This window comes from Harmonia axyridis, chromosome 3 (assembly GCF_914767665.1).
Source record: "Harmonia axyridis chromosome 3, icHarAxyr1.1, whole genome shotgun sequence".
Lineage (NCBI taxonomy): Eukaryota > Metazoa > Arthropoda > Insecta > Coleoptera > Coccinellidae > Harmonia > Harmonia axyridis.
Window position 1 is genome coordinate 16466020 of NC_059503.1, and position 13132 is coordinate 16479151.

Genomic DNA, 13132 nt, shown 5'->3' on the forward strand with positions numbered 1-13132 from the left:
TCTAAGGCTGTAGGTACGTGCAAGTCACGTAGTACTTGTGCGTTCGCGTTTTTGACGAGTATTACCTATATTGAGGGGAAATTCCCTCCCTTGAGGGAAATATGGTTTTAGTAGAATATGAGTTAATTCACAAGTGATGAGGAATAAGGAAGTAATATTTTTTTTCGATACCAACTGTTGAATATACGATTTACAGATCGTTGATTTGGGTTTTACGATATATGCTTTATAAATATATATATTATATATAAATAGATGTAGGCTTGGTTAATCGATCGTCTAGAGGTATGATTCGATTACCTGGCCTTTCGTCTTTTTCTCCGTGACTTTGTTGGATTTGTAATAATTAAACTCTTTTGAATTATTCACATCTATTTACAAAGCCACAATTATACAGTACAAACTCAGTATTGAGAAGATCTTAATTACGTCTTAATTACAAGTTTCTCCCTACGGTACTGAATTTCGTCTTTAACTCGTGTTTTAATCACTCGAAACGTCTTCGATTATCACGTCTTTGTCGTACTTCAAGTTTTCGGTCGTCTCGTCTATAACTTGTTCGCGACTCGTCTTAATCTAGTCCGCGAACCGTCTTTACGTCGTACGTCTTAAGTTGACCGACCCAACTTGTTCTGTCTCCCGTCTTAGACTTAAGTTAAACTGTACCGTCTGTATCCGTCTTCGGTTTAATCTGAACTGTGCTCTCTCGATTTGACCACACCCTTAGGGGAGGTACCATACCCCTAGTCCAATAAGGGCTTTTGCCGTACCGCTCCCAAAGATCTTCGCGGATTCCTGGCAATCGAATATTCTAGAAGGACTAGAACCTGCGAAACATATGTAACCATTTGGCACGACCGTGTTGTCTTCGAACCTCATCAACCCCTCAATAAATATCTTCAAGATTTACAACTCTTGACATATCTTCGACACCTCGAAGAATAACACATCCGTTTTACATTATGTACAATAACAATTCGTTCTATTTAAATCAATTGAAACTGTCTTGCCCTCGACACTTAAAGAAACTAATAGGTCTTCAAGCATCCGGTTGACCATCGCAATTATTTACAGGGAAACAATAAGTAACTGGATCCTACATAGATAGCTATTTTAGAAGAACTAATCGATGGCATATTATACACATACTTTAGAAAGCCTTTTATTAGGGTTCCAGGAGTTGATGGTTAGGAACCTAAAAGTTATATGTATAAGGCCTCTGTTGATAGACTTGTTAGCTGATCATTTGATGGTTAATGGATCAGACAGCAGCCCAATGGATGAATGGTCACCATTTAATTTTTCTAAATGTGTATGGGTCCAGCTCAATCCCACAACTATAATTTTCGAAGTTGGAATATGGCATTTTTTTAAAGGAGAACTTCTCAAATGAAACACTTTTGCGCGGCAAATATTGTTTACCCATAGAAAAATGATTTTAGATTGGTTTTGAATGAAAAATATTGTGGGATTCGGGTGAGTCAAACATTATTCAAAATGAAATTCGTTTATTTCCTAATTCAACCTTGTTGAAAAATGAGACCAAGGAATTATCCAATTTTTTATCATAACTTTCAGATTGAGTACACTATTACAATGTTCAACAGAATATGCTTTGCATTATGCCGTTAACTGTATTCCTCCATCCCAAGTGGAGGCATTACTTGATAAAACGCAACAAGAATTGGTAGGATCATTGGGAATGACGCAACAAGCAATTTGAAAACTCCTGCAAATCATGGAAATGATTCTGAAACAAGGAAATTGAGTGCCGTACGAGTTGAAGCCGAAAGATATCAAACGGCGTCTGTTTGCTTGTGAACAGCTTCTTGCAAGGCAAAGACGGAAGGAATTTCTGCATCGCATTGTGACTGGAGACAAAAAATGGGTTCATTATGATAATCCCAAGCGCAGAAAATCTTGGGGATAACCCCGAAATGCTTCCACGTCGACGGCCAAACCGAATATTCACGGTTCTAAGATCATGCTCAGTATTTGGTGGGACCAGCTCGGCGTAATGTATTACGAGTTGATAAAACCGACTGCAAAAATCAAAGCCGATCGTTGTCGAATGCAATTATTGCTTTTGAGTCGAGCATTGAAAGACAAACGGTCGCAATACAGCGAGAGACATGATAAAGTGATTTTACAGCATGACAATGCTCAACCGCATGTTGCGAAAGTGGTCAAGACATACTTGGAAACGTTGAAATGGGAAGTTCTACCCCACCCGCCGTATTCTCCAGACGTTGCTCCCTCGAACTGTCACTTGTTTCGATCAATGCCACACGGCCTGGCTGACCAACACTTTCGGTTTTATGACTAAGTGAAAAATTGGATCGATTCGTAGATCGCTTCGAGAGATGACCAGTTTTTTCAACGCGGTATTCGTACGCTGCCCGAAAGATGGGAAAAGTAGTGAACAGCGATTGATAATACTTTGAATCATAAATGTATAACCTGTTTTTTTCGATGAAGTCCCGAATTTCGGAAAAAAGCGAAAGCAAAGTTGTACGCCTATTCAATGATATTTCCACAACTAATAATTTCAATTATACCTATTATCTCCTCTCAAAAATGCTCTATCATTTTCAACTTCCCGAAATTCATTTTGGCAATGCAACCAATGCCGAATTATTCTCAGAAGGAAGCCTTCTGGGCCCACTACATAGAAATAATGAAATCACATTCCTGCTGCAACAGTTAATACTCCCCACAATAAAGCTCCACCCAAAATCATCTCACACCATTCCCCTTTATACAGAGACTAACAGGCTATATTAACATTCCACTAGAATTGCCTGGTCTCCCATCACACTGAAAGCTATTAAGAGGGCCTGATCGATTAATATCATCACGAAAGAAGCTTTTTTTCGTTGGAGTATACTCTTTCCCTCTCCTTCTGTTCCAATCCAATCCGTCTCAAAAACTCAACCATTCATTCAGGTATATGGGGCTTTTATCTGTATTACGAATTCAACGCGCTTCTGGATACTATTAACAAACAGGAGAATGACGATCACTCTGGTCTCATCCTTTTTTCCTAATACTACTTCCACAGATGAGCAGATCTCTCCTGTTGTTACAGCGAGATTGAGTACGTAGCAATCAATTGCAGATTTCGTTACATGGAGTGAGATTGAAAAGGCTGTCGTACCGAATGGGTGTTCTCGAGGAAAAATGATTGGAAATTCTTCGAAGCTTGTGTCGATCTTAGAGCTACCTATATGGGTAACGCATCACTTCAATTTCATCGGATAAAATGTAGATTGCCGAAATCCTTCTTTGTCTTTCGTTGATTCGTGTCGAATTCCATTCAATATCGAGGTGGATTGATGGATTTGTCGTTGTGGCGAATTCTGTTGATTGAAAATGTATAAGAAAAAATTAATGATGCAGATAAATTACAGGATTTAAATTTTTAGCATTCTTTAACCTAGGGTTGAAATAGTATATTGTGCAACAAGTGGGGAAAGTCCAACTTTTCTCGCGAGTGTGGAAGTTTGTAGCACGAGCCTGAAAGGCGAGTGCCGCAAACACACGAGCGAGAAAAGGACTTTCTCCACATGTTGCACACTATACTTTTCCTACAACTGCACAAATTTCAATAATTCAAGTAATTGACTTGATTCAAATCAAAATGGCCTTCGTTGACAGTATGTGCTAATTTATTGCATTTCCATAGAAACGACTCAAAACCCCAATTTCATTGGTCTACCAAGCGAGGTGTGGGCAAAGTGCCGTAAGAAATAATATTTTCCACAGTATGAGCAATACATAGTTTTGAAATTGAGTAAGCTATGAAGAATACGCTACTTTTCATAGCAGTTGTAGGAAAAATGATTTCCCAACGAATATTAACTGAAACGATAATAATTGCACTCTCATCTTTCAATGTATCTTTTAATACTGAGGTCTCAAAAGACTATTCTGCTTTTTTCAGCAGGTTTTAAATCCGTATAACTAGCAGTGCAGAATTCAGAAGTTTGAACGGCTTCTGAATTCAGGAAGATGCTTAGTGCAGAGGATCGTAAATCCACTACAATCGAAGTGAAACTCAAGGTGGTGTTTGAATATTTTATTGTGTGCAACAAGATAGGTTATAACTGAATGAATTTCATGTGTGGGTATCAGTACAAATTTTCTGATATATTGCTATGCTAACGCAGAGTTTCATCATGGGCCGTCCACCTAGAGGTTGTTGAAACGTAGTGTTGCCAAGGTCGGTCTCATGGTGTTTGCTGGAATAAGAATTTTGCTGACTCTAGTATAGGTTTAGCATTGATACCTTCAATAATTTCGTGAAATACGAGTATACCATGAGTTGATGAACTTCGAAAAAGTTTAAACTAACTCTGACAACATGAGGTCGGGCATTATGTTGCTGAAATATTGGATTCTCTCTCGGTTAAGGTAATGGAGAACATATGGCTCCTCTATTTCTTGAAGGTGACGCAACGCTGTCATGTTACCTCGAATAAAGACTAAAGATGGCCTACTTGCAAGTGCAATAGCACCCCATACCATAACGCCTACTGTTCGGTGTACATGATACTCAACATTAAACTGAGGTTCACGTCTTTCTCCCCGACGTCGTCTAACCCTTTTTCGGCCATCATGTGCACCCAAGGAGAATCGAGATTAATCAGAAAAGACGACCTGTTGCCATTCAACATTCCAATGTTGACGTTCTCTGCACCACTGTAATCGTTTCCGGCGATGCTCAAGCGACAGACGTAACACAAGATGGGGTCGATAAAACTGAGGTCCAAAAGACAGGATGGACTTGTTTTCCTAACCACTCATCAGCCAACGATAAAGTTTTTTCAAATCAGTCTTTAGTGGCCATAAATCTTAGACGTCTATCTTGTTTGCCACACTTATTTAACAACCTGTATATTACAAAACATAATACTCATTCAGATAAGATAATTAATTCACATCTGAATCATTTCATTTCACATAATCAGACCATCAGCAGGCATTCTAAACAATGCCTGGGAATTGTATACAATGTATGAAATGAACAAACGCATTCGTGTTTTTTCATACATTGCCTAGAAGACCCAAGCAATCTATACTTTTCCTAGATATCATGTAAAATTCCTGAATTATACACATTGCCGGTAAAATATATATTGAAAAAATAAATATTTCGGGAATGAATATTACGAGAGAAGATGGAATTACTGTTTTAACTTGAATTTAATGTCTATAGGCAAAATTAAAAGAAGAATGTAATGTTTAGGGCCACGGTTATATGCATTCCGAAACAGCATATTATTATGTCGGGCAATCATAACATTTTTGTGTAACATAAACAATGTGGTAAGCTTCAACGTATTTGTCATTCAGGGTAATAACATCCTTTAATTAGCGGTATTTTGTTCAAATGCATACCACAAACAACCCTCTATGGCGCAGCTGAGTTTTCACTGCCATGATTTAATTGGTAATTATAATGAAAAATTACGTCATATATCTGTTTATGACAGTAAACTTAGAATGGATTACACTTAATTTGTTATTCATTGAAACATGCCGCATGATTGCAAATGCCATTATTTGCAGTAGAATGTGTGGTGAAGTTATCCATTTTCTAGTATGAATTTTTCATTTCCGTCAATCGGAATGTATACTGAATGCTTCGGTAAATAATCAGTTTATCGGCGTGACATGGTTCAACATGGATTAGCCACACGCTTTTGCATATTTAATTGGGTATAAAATGAATGTTGCTCTCTGATAAAGCTGGACAGTCATGCTTTAAACTCATTGTATCTTTTTTCCAGATTGCTCCTGTTTGATTGGATTCCTACACGCACGATATCATGTAAGTCAATATTTGTTGTGTTGATAGGACCTGAAAAACATTCGGAGTAAAAAGTGGTCATTGGTATTTTTTGTAACATGCAACTGTTTTATTCCTATTGCAAACTGCAAATTCATATATGGTTGAGTGTTTTCGAGTTATCAAATGAAAATATCTGTAATTTCTATTAGCTGTTGGTTGGGAACAACAATAAATGAGCAAAAATGATAAAAAATTGAAACGTTTGGTCAAAAATCAGTCTCCGATTATGCAGAGTTAGAACTATTTAGAGGGGCACTGCAGGGGTATCAGAAACCGTTAGAGATACAGAGCGGCTTGAATTACAAAATAGTATCTAGGGATGAGTGTGTTGGTGGGAACAGATTCAAAATATCTCCAATGGTTTTCGAGATATCTCGAAAAAACTGAAAATCGAGTTTTTTGTTTCGGTATAGCTCTCTTGTCTCTGGAGATATCTTCACGCAATTCGGTTGGTAGTCATTATCCAATATAGAGATTCTAATGGTGTCGTCAGATTTTTTCTGGTTTCCATTGATTCAGAGAAGCGATAGTCAATTTTTTTTCTTATGGATGCCATATTAGTTTGCCTTATGAGGTAATAAGGAAAAAAATTACGAATTCAACAATGTATCACACTCTACAAAAATATCGAGTCTAGCTACGAAAATTTGAAAACATCACTTGATGATCTGAAGACACCATTAGTATCTTTATATTGGATAATGGCTATAAACCAAATATCGTCAAGTTATCTCCAAAAACAAATGAGTTATACAGAAAAAAAATCTCGATTTTCAATTTTTTCGAAATATCTCGGGAACCATCGAATATATTTCGGATCTATTCACAATCACACTCATCCCTTAATAACGCAACGTTTTTGTAATTCAAGCCAATCAGTTTTTCTAACAGTTTTCAATATCCCTGTAGTGAAGTACAGATAAGAGTAACTACGGTTTTTGAAATAGCTCATTTTAACAAATTAATTAACGTTTAAAACCAATAAATTCACGATTCAAACAGAAAAATGTCGTCTTTCAGAAATATCATAAATATTTTATTTCGAAACCCCAAAGTTATCTGACCCAATGTTCTGTTTTTGAGTCATTATGTGCAAAATAAGATAAAATTGGAGCACTAAATACGAAAATATTAGAAGGAGTTCAATTAAATGAAATAAAACAACTTAATTTGTTCACTATCACTGTACAGCTAGTACAGCATGGGTAAAATTCTTTGTCTATCGAAGTTACAAAAAAAAGATGCCACTTTTCCTACATTGTGTGTCCTCAGGGCTTTTTCAGTTTAGACGCAAGCCTTCCTTATAAGGAAGTTTGCGGGAGGTTTCGCTGTGTCGAAGGTCGTGAATGGTCTTCTAGGAATGGTAATTGCAGGTCTTCATATTATGTATGTGTACGCTCGTCTGTACGTAGCTGACATAGCATGGTGCATTTTCGGCTCGTCTCAGGATCGTATTCTGCACGACTAGAAATTTCTGCAGATGGGACTTTGCGGTATATCCTCAGGCTGGACTTGCTTAAGTCATGACCAGACGAATGGTGGACTTGTAGAGAAGAAGCTTGTTGGAAAGGGAAATTTTACTGCTTTTGCAGAGTTGTGGGTTTTTCTTTTCTTCGACACAGCTGATGTGACTTGTTGTTTCCAAGTGAAATTCTTGTCAAGTATCACTTCTAGATACTAGGCTTCGTTTTTACAATCAATCCTCCTACCTACCGAACATTACGATATCCCTGTGAGGATCTTTACACTTTCTTTTCAGGGTTCACTTCAATTCTCCATCGAGCGAACCAAGACACCACGAACTGGCAAGAATGTTGGTATGGTTAGCCTAAAATACCATGGAGGTTTTCTCCGGTTTCAGCATGTCGGATACATATAATGTATGCAATAACAGCGACAGAAGAGATCCTTGCGGGACTCCGGCTAAAAGTGCCCTCTTTGAAGAGAGTACTCCGTCTAGTTGAATCATGGAGAGTGAGAAGTCGGCAGACAATATTTTGTAAAGCATTCCTTCGTTCCATACTTTAATAAACGCTTTGGCCACGTTCAAGAACACAGCCCCTGTGATTTGTTTTGGGGTTCCTAGCGAATATCACGCCTGTAAATTTGAACGTGACCGTACGGTTTTGCCAATCTCTGTGAAATTATAGAAGATCAGTCCTCTTTCATGGGTTTACTGTGAGTAGCTATTCTAGCTATCATTCTTTCAGAAGGCTTACGTCGTCTAAAAGTTATCTGTTTGCCAACTGGCCAAAGTAAAATTGGGGATTTTGTCCTTTGAAGATTGTGTCAGGCGATTGAACTGAAATCACTTCGAGAATAATAACAATCGTAGTAACCTCTTCTTCTTCTTTCAATAAGCAAGACAGCAAGCAGTCCCCTTGCAGAAACCAGAGGAGTAGCTCGGCTCACCAACGATGCTAACATCCGAAGGACAAAACGCCGTTTATCAATTCAACATAACCTTACAATTCTCGCACAACCTTCATCAAATCGTGGGATGTCGACCAATCCGCAGCCCACTCTTCACCGAGCAGGAGCTATCCGTCCGCATCCCAATTTGGCATATTCCGTATATTTACCCTGACAACCGGGGTATCAATATCGATCAAACCACAATAGCGAAACGGAGTGTGAATTATGGCGTAGCAAGGCCGATCTGCAGGCTGACGTTAATTAATTTTTGTCGGACAATGCGTGATCAGGATATGCGGACAATTTTTCCTCTCTCTCTTGGGAACATGTCCCATTGTGAGCGGACGTGTGCATTCAGGTTTTTGTCCCCGAAATCCACTTCATTAGCCTGGATAAATGAATTATCGTCCGGCCCTTTATCAAATTTTTTCTATCTATATCTTGCGATTCCCGGACGTCATGCTAGACGCAATCAATCGATCGGAAAAATTGGATTTTGTCCGATCCTTATCTCTGGCGTCGGGAAAACAATGCGAATTGAATTTTATTTTACGGTCCGCGAGGAATTGGGAGGTGGAGTATGATTAATGTGTCGGCTGCCGTGAAAGCGGCAGTGTTTTTTCGGCTTCGTCCGGAACCATCTGATCAACCGAAATTGTTGATATTTTTTTATGTCGATTTATCGGAACTCGGGCAAAAAATATTGGGAGAGTTTGTGACATAACTTATATACCTAAAGAAATCCAATAATGCGATTTCCAAGAGTGTAATTGGTCTATGAGATGAGCACTCAAAAGCTCCCGATTTCACGTCACGTATTTTTGCGTTCTCCTCTAAAATTTTTATAGCACGAAACTGAAAATCGTTATTCTTAATATATGTAGGTATATGCTGATTAGTTTCCTACATTCTTCCTGAAATTCTGATGGTTCTGATCAGCTTGGAAATTTGCACGAAGCTAAAAACATTATTTTATATCCACACCAGAAATCTCATCTCCTTCGAAGCTGTAGAATACATTGTGGAAATATTACAGATTTGTGCAATCTTCCTGTGAAAGTTCATTCCAAAAAGTTTGTTCGTATCTTTGATGCTGCTAGATCTAAGAAGCATCAGGATCTTAGCAAGCTATACCTCCTCACTGGATTCCTTACAGGGCATTGCCGCCTCAAGTAGCACCTCCTAATAATGAGTTTAACAGAAAACGCCTACTGTAGATTTTGCGGGAGGAAGAAACTCCGGATCATATGGTGACGGAATGCGTTGTCATCAATTCTTCTTCTGATTGTGTCTTTTCTATATGGATGTTGGCAATCACTTGAGTCTACATGACTTTACTGACAGCTGCTCTGCTATAGCTAGCCAACGCAAAAAATGGACAAGAGACTCGCAGAAGTGGGAAAGTGACCTTCTCCAAGCCATCCTAGAAGCTGGAGTTCATTAGAATTCTGGAACTATTATCGAGCTATAAACTTATACTAAAGGCGAGAAGATTTTTGATGAGTGCACAGTTAATAGATCTTTGGAAAGCTGTTCTTGTGCCAAGTTACGAGGTGCTCCCTCTCCCAGGGGTTTGATGTTTCGTCCCGAGAGCTGGTAGACTCACCAGTTAGGCTATCCAGCGATATCTGCCTGTTTAGTGGAGAAGTAACTCTGTTGCAACGCGACGACTCCTTTTAAATCCGCCTGAGCCAAAGTATAACCCATAGCGCCATCTGTGAGCAGACAGAGTCACTACATACCATGAGTTCGCGCTCGAATGAAACCCTCATTAAATCTAATTATAAATCTAACCTAAGGGAGCAACTTGTCCTTGAGTAGAGCACCCAGAGGTTCCTGCACGGGTGAAGCACGGCAGTGCCGTTTTTGCAATATTCTTATCGAATATTGAAAGAGGAAATAATAAACCATGGTCTGAAAAAAAAACATGGTCTGAATATTCTGTAGTTTTCACGAAGCTATAAACGCACGAAACAGGAAATCGTTATTTTGAATATCAACACATTATATCTGAACCAATCGGAGGTATTGTGACGGATATAATATTGTCCGTTTCTTCTCCTATATTCTTCTTGAATTTTCTATGATTTTGATAATGTAATCGACTTGGAATGACGACAAGTTCTGAGCCGAACTTGGTATCACTTTTCAAATCTCCCTCAGTTCTTATAAATGAGCACTAATATTGGTAAAGCAATTCAACAATTTCTATACATTGTTGAAGCGAGTATTTTCTTTATTAAATGGCATAACCATTTGAAAACAAATAATATGAGAAATGTCAAAAAATAAAATAAAAATGAAGCCATTTTAATCATTTTGAACTGTATTATTCTCATTGGAAAACCTTTCACATTATACTGCTTGTACTACCATCTCACATTTCAATTTCAAATTTGTCTCTCTTGAATGGAAACGACAAGCGTTTTTACTGTATATTCAAAATCCACACGGACATGCCTCAACCTAATCTCCAGGAGACACTTGCAAAAGCGAAATATCAAACTGTCACAAATCATACATCACAACAGTCACTTTCCCGTAACAATTCCATAATTGATGAGGTCGAAACAGGATATTTTTTATGTTCGTGACTCATTCATCATCGGTATAAGTGACTCTTCAAAATATTCTTCCCAGATATATTCCGAAGGTTTTTTCATCCACCCTAAGATACATTTTCATGATTCCCTCCAATGTATAAGAAGGAGCATTCCGTGTAATTCGTCCAAGAGGTTTACATCAGGAATTTTCCGTCGGGCTGAAATAAAATCATCCATCAGTTTGTCAACGTCTACTAACGGCATGTTTATACATAAGCTGATGGAGCGGAGAGTTAATAATCGCGTGACACCATTGCCTGCTGATGGTCGATTACGCAACTGGCTGTCTCCTTCAATTTATACAGTCGGTTTGGTTATGGTGTGCACATAATTTACACTAGTGACGTTCTTCTGTCAACAGGACGAGTGATTTGATGAAATTGTATTTCGCCCAATAATAACATCGGAATGAGATTAGCATTTGCCACGTCAATAAAAAGAAGTGAATGGGATATTTACGAATTCATACATGAATGCTAGTTCGTTCAGTCGAGAAAACTGATTATTTAAAGAGGTTGTCAACTTCCAATGAGTTTTTCCAGTGTGTTTTCCGATTTTCACATTACTCAAACATTTAGAACGGAGAGTAAGAGCAAATAGAATTTTGAGAGCCAAGCCAATGAAAGTGTTTCATAATGGTTCTAAAGTTGCTAGATCTAGTAAAGAAAACCTTGTTTTCTGCAATACGAAAACAAACTTCTGATTCAATCTCCACAAATCGTATCTAAAAGCCATAGTTAGCTTGTATTGAAGTTCTTCAATCATTGGGGCCTTTGTTAAGTATGAGACTTGCTTCTGTAGACCAGTGATGAGAGTGAAGGGATTGCAACCGATACAACTAAAGTTCAAACCCCGATACCCTCATACGAACTCGAAAAAAGTATGGTGCGTACAAGTCCAGACAGACCAAGTTTGGCAAATAGTTCTTCTCAGAACCAAACAACCGGTCCTTCTCAGGACCACCACCCTGAAGACAGCAGGCGAATGCTTGCCGAAATGTCGGAAACATCCAACCACACGGATGATGGAAATAGCCCAATAAACTATCTAATAGTATGAGATGGTTAGAAAAACCTCTTACCACATTTGATTATGCCTTAAGGGTGATTCTCTTCTCTACAGAAAATTATGAGTGGACAGTATCTTTCTAATGGAATCTTCCTATTCGTTTAAAGCCAGAGTCCATTGACAAGTCCAAATATTTCCCAAACGTCAGTCATGGTTTTTTAGTAGATTTTTCATTTATCATTTTTTTGTGGTCAGTTGATAAATCATTCGTCTTATAACTATGATAAATAGTAGGAGCTGTTGAAGATAGAGCAGTTAGAAGAGAATGTGTGCGATATTGAGTCGTTTATCTAATAGAAAACAAGTTTTTACTTTCAGATAACGTCTGTGAAATTCTGTGAACCACAATTTATAGTAAGATTCCTCATCAGAATCACATCTTCGATCTCAGTCAAAATCATATTTTTCTTTTCAGAGTCTCTAGAGAGGACCCAGGACAACTCCATGTTATATATTTCCATCCATTCTGAAATGAGCTAGCAATTTGAAGTTCCAGTACCATATAACAGTCTCAAACTTCATTGTGTATCCCTTATTGAAATATAAATGTAGTTAGACATCAGTAACCAGCTGTAGGATCGAACCAATGCTTCAGAGTACCTACAATCCACTGAATTTAAAAATTTCTCGATCAATAACAGGTTTTGATTATCATATATTCTTTTCATCCTCAGAGAGGTGGCACACAGCAAACAATTTCATATAGTTATCCAAACAATCAACTGTGTTGTTCAATCAGAGGAGATATAGTTTTTTTTCCGGAAAAAGATCTAATAATACATTGACGCGTTTGGTAACTCAGTGCAGAGAATTGACTCCAACATTAGAGAGAAGAAGATTGAGCCTTGGATCACGTGACCACGAGAGAGGGTAAATGATCACACTCCGTTGATATTTCTTTATTTACTGATTCCTTACATACCATACATTATATGTAGATGATAAAAACCAATGAAACCTCAAACCAAACTAAAGCGGTCATCGACTACACGAAGACGTCTATTCCGCTCCAATTTACCCAATTTTCGTAACCGCAAATCGTAAATCATACCATTCGAGTTCGAAATCCGCTAAAAGCTGCTACAGGTAGAATTCGGTAGTAGGCGAAATAATATAATATGCATGGTTAAGCTTGCTAGGGGGACCGAGGACACATTACATCGAAGTACATTTGCGGAATGGCCTGAACTCG

At 38.1% G+C, this 13132-nt stretch overlaps 1 protein-coding gene across 1 annotated transcript in view; it reads left to right on the plus strand.

Moving 5' to 3' along the window:
* The window catches only part of LOC123677072 (protein O-mannosyl-transferase TMTC1-like), a 397650-nt gene that overhangs the window by 154149 nt on the left and 230369 nt on the right, over positions 1-13132 (plus strand). The window contains exon 3 of the mRNA XM_045613516.1: positions 5793-5833. The gene's annotated coding sequence lies outside the window, so the exon portion shown is untranslated. The remainder of the gene's footprint in view (positions 1-5792; positions 5834-13132) is intronic.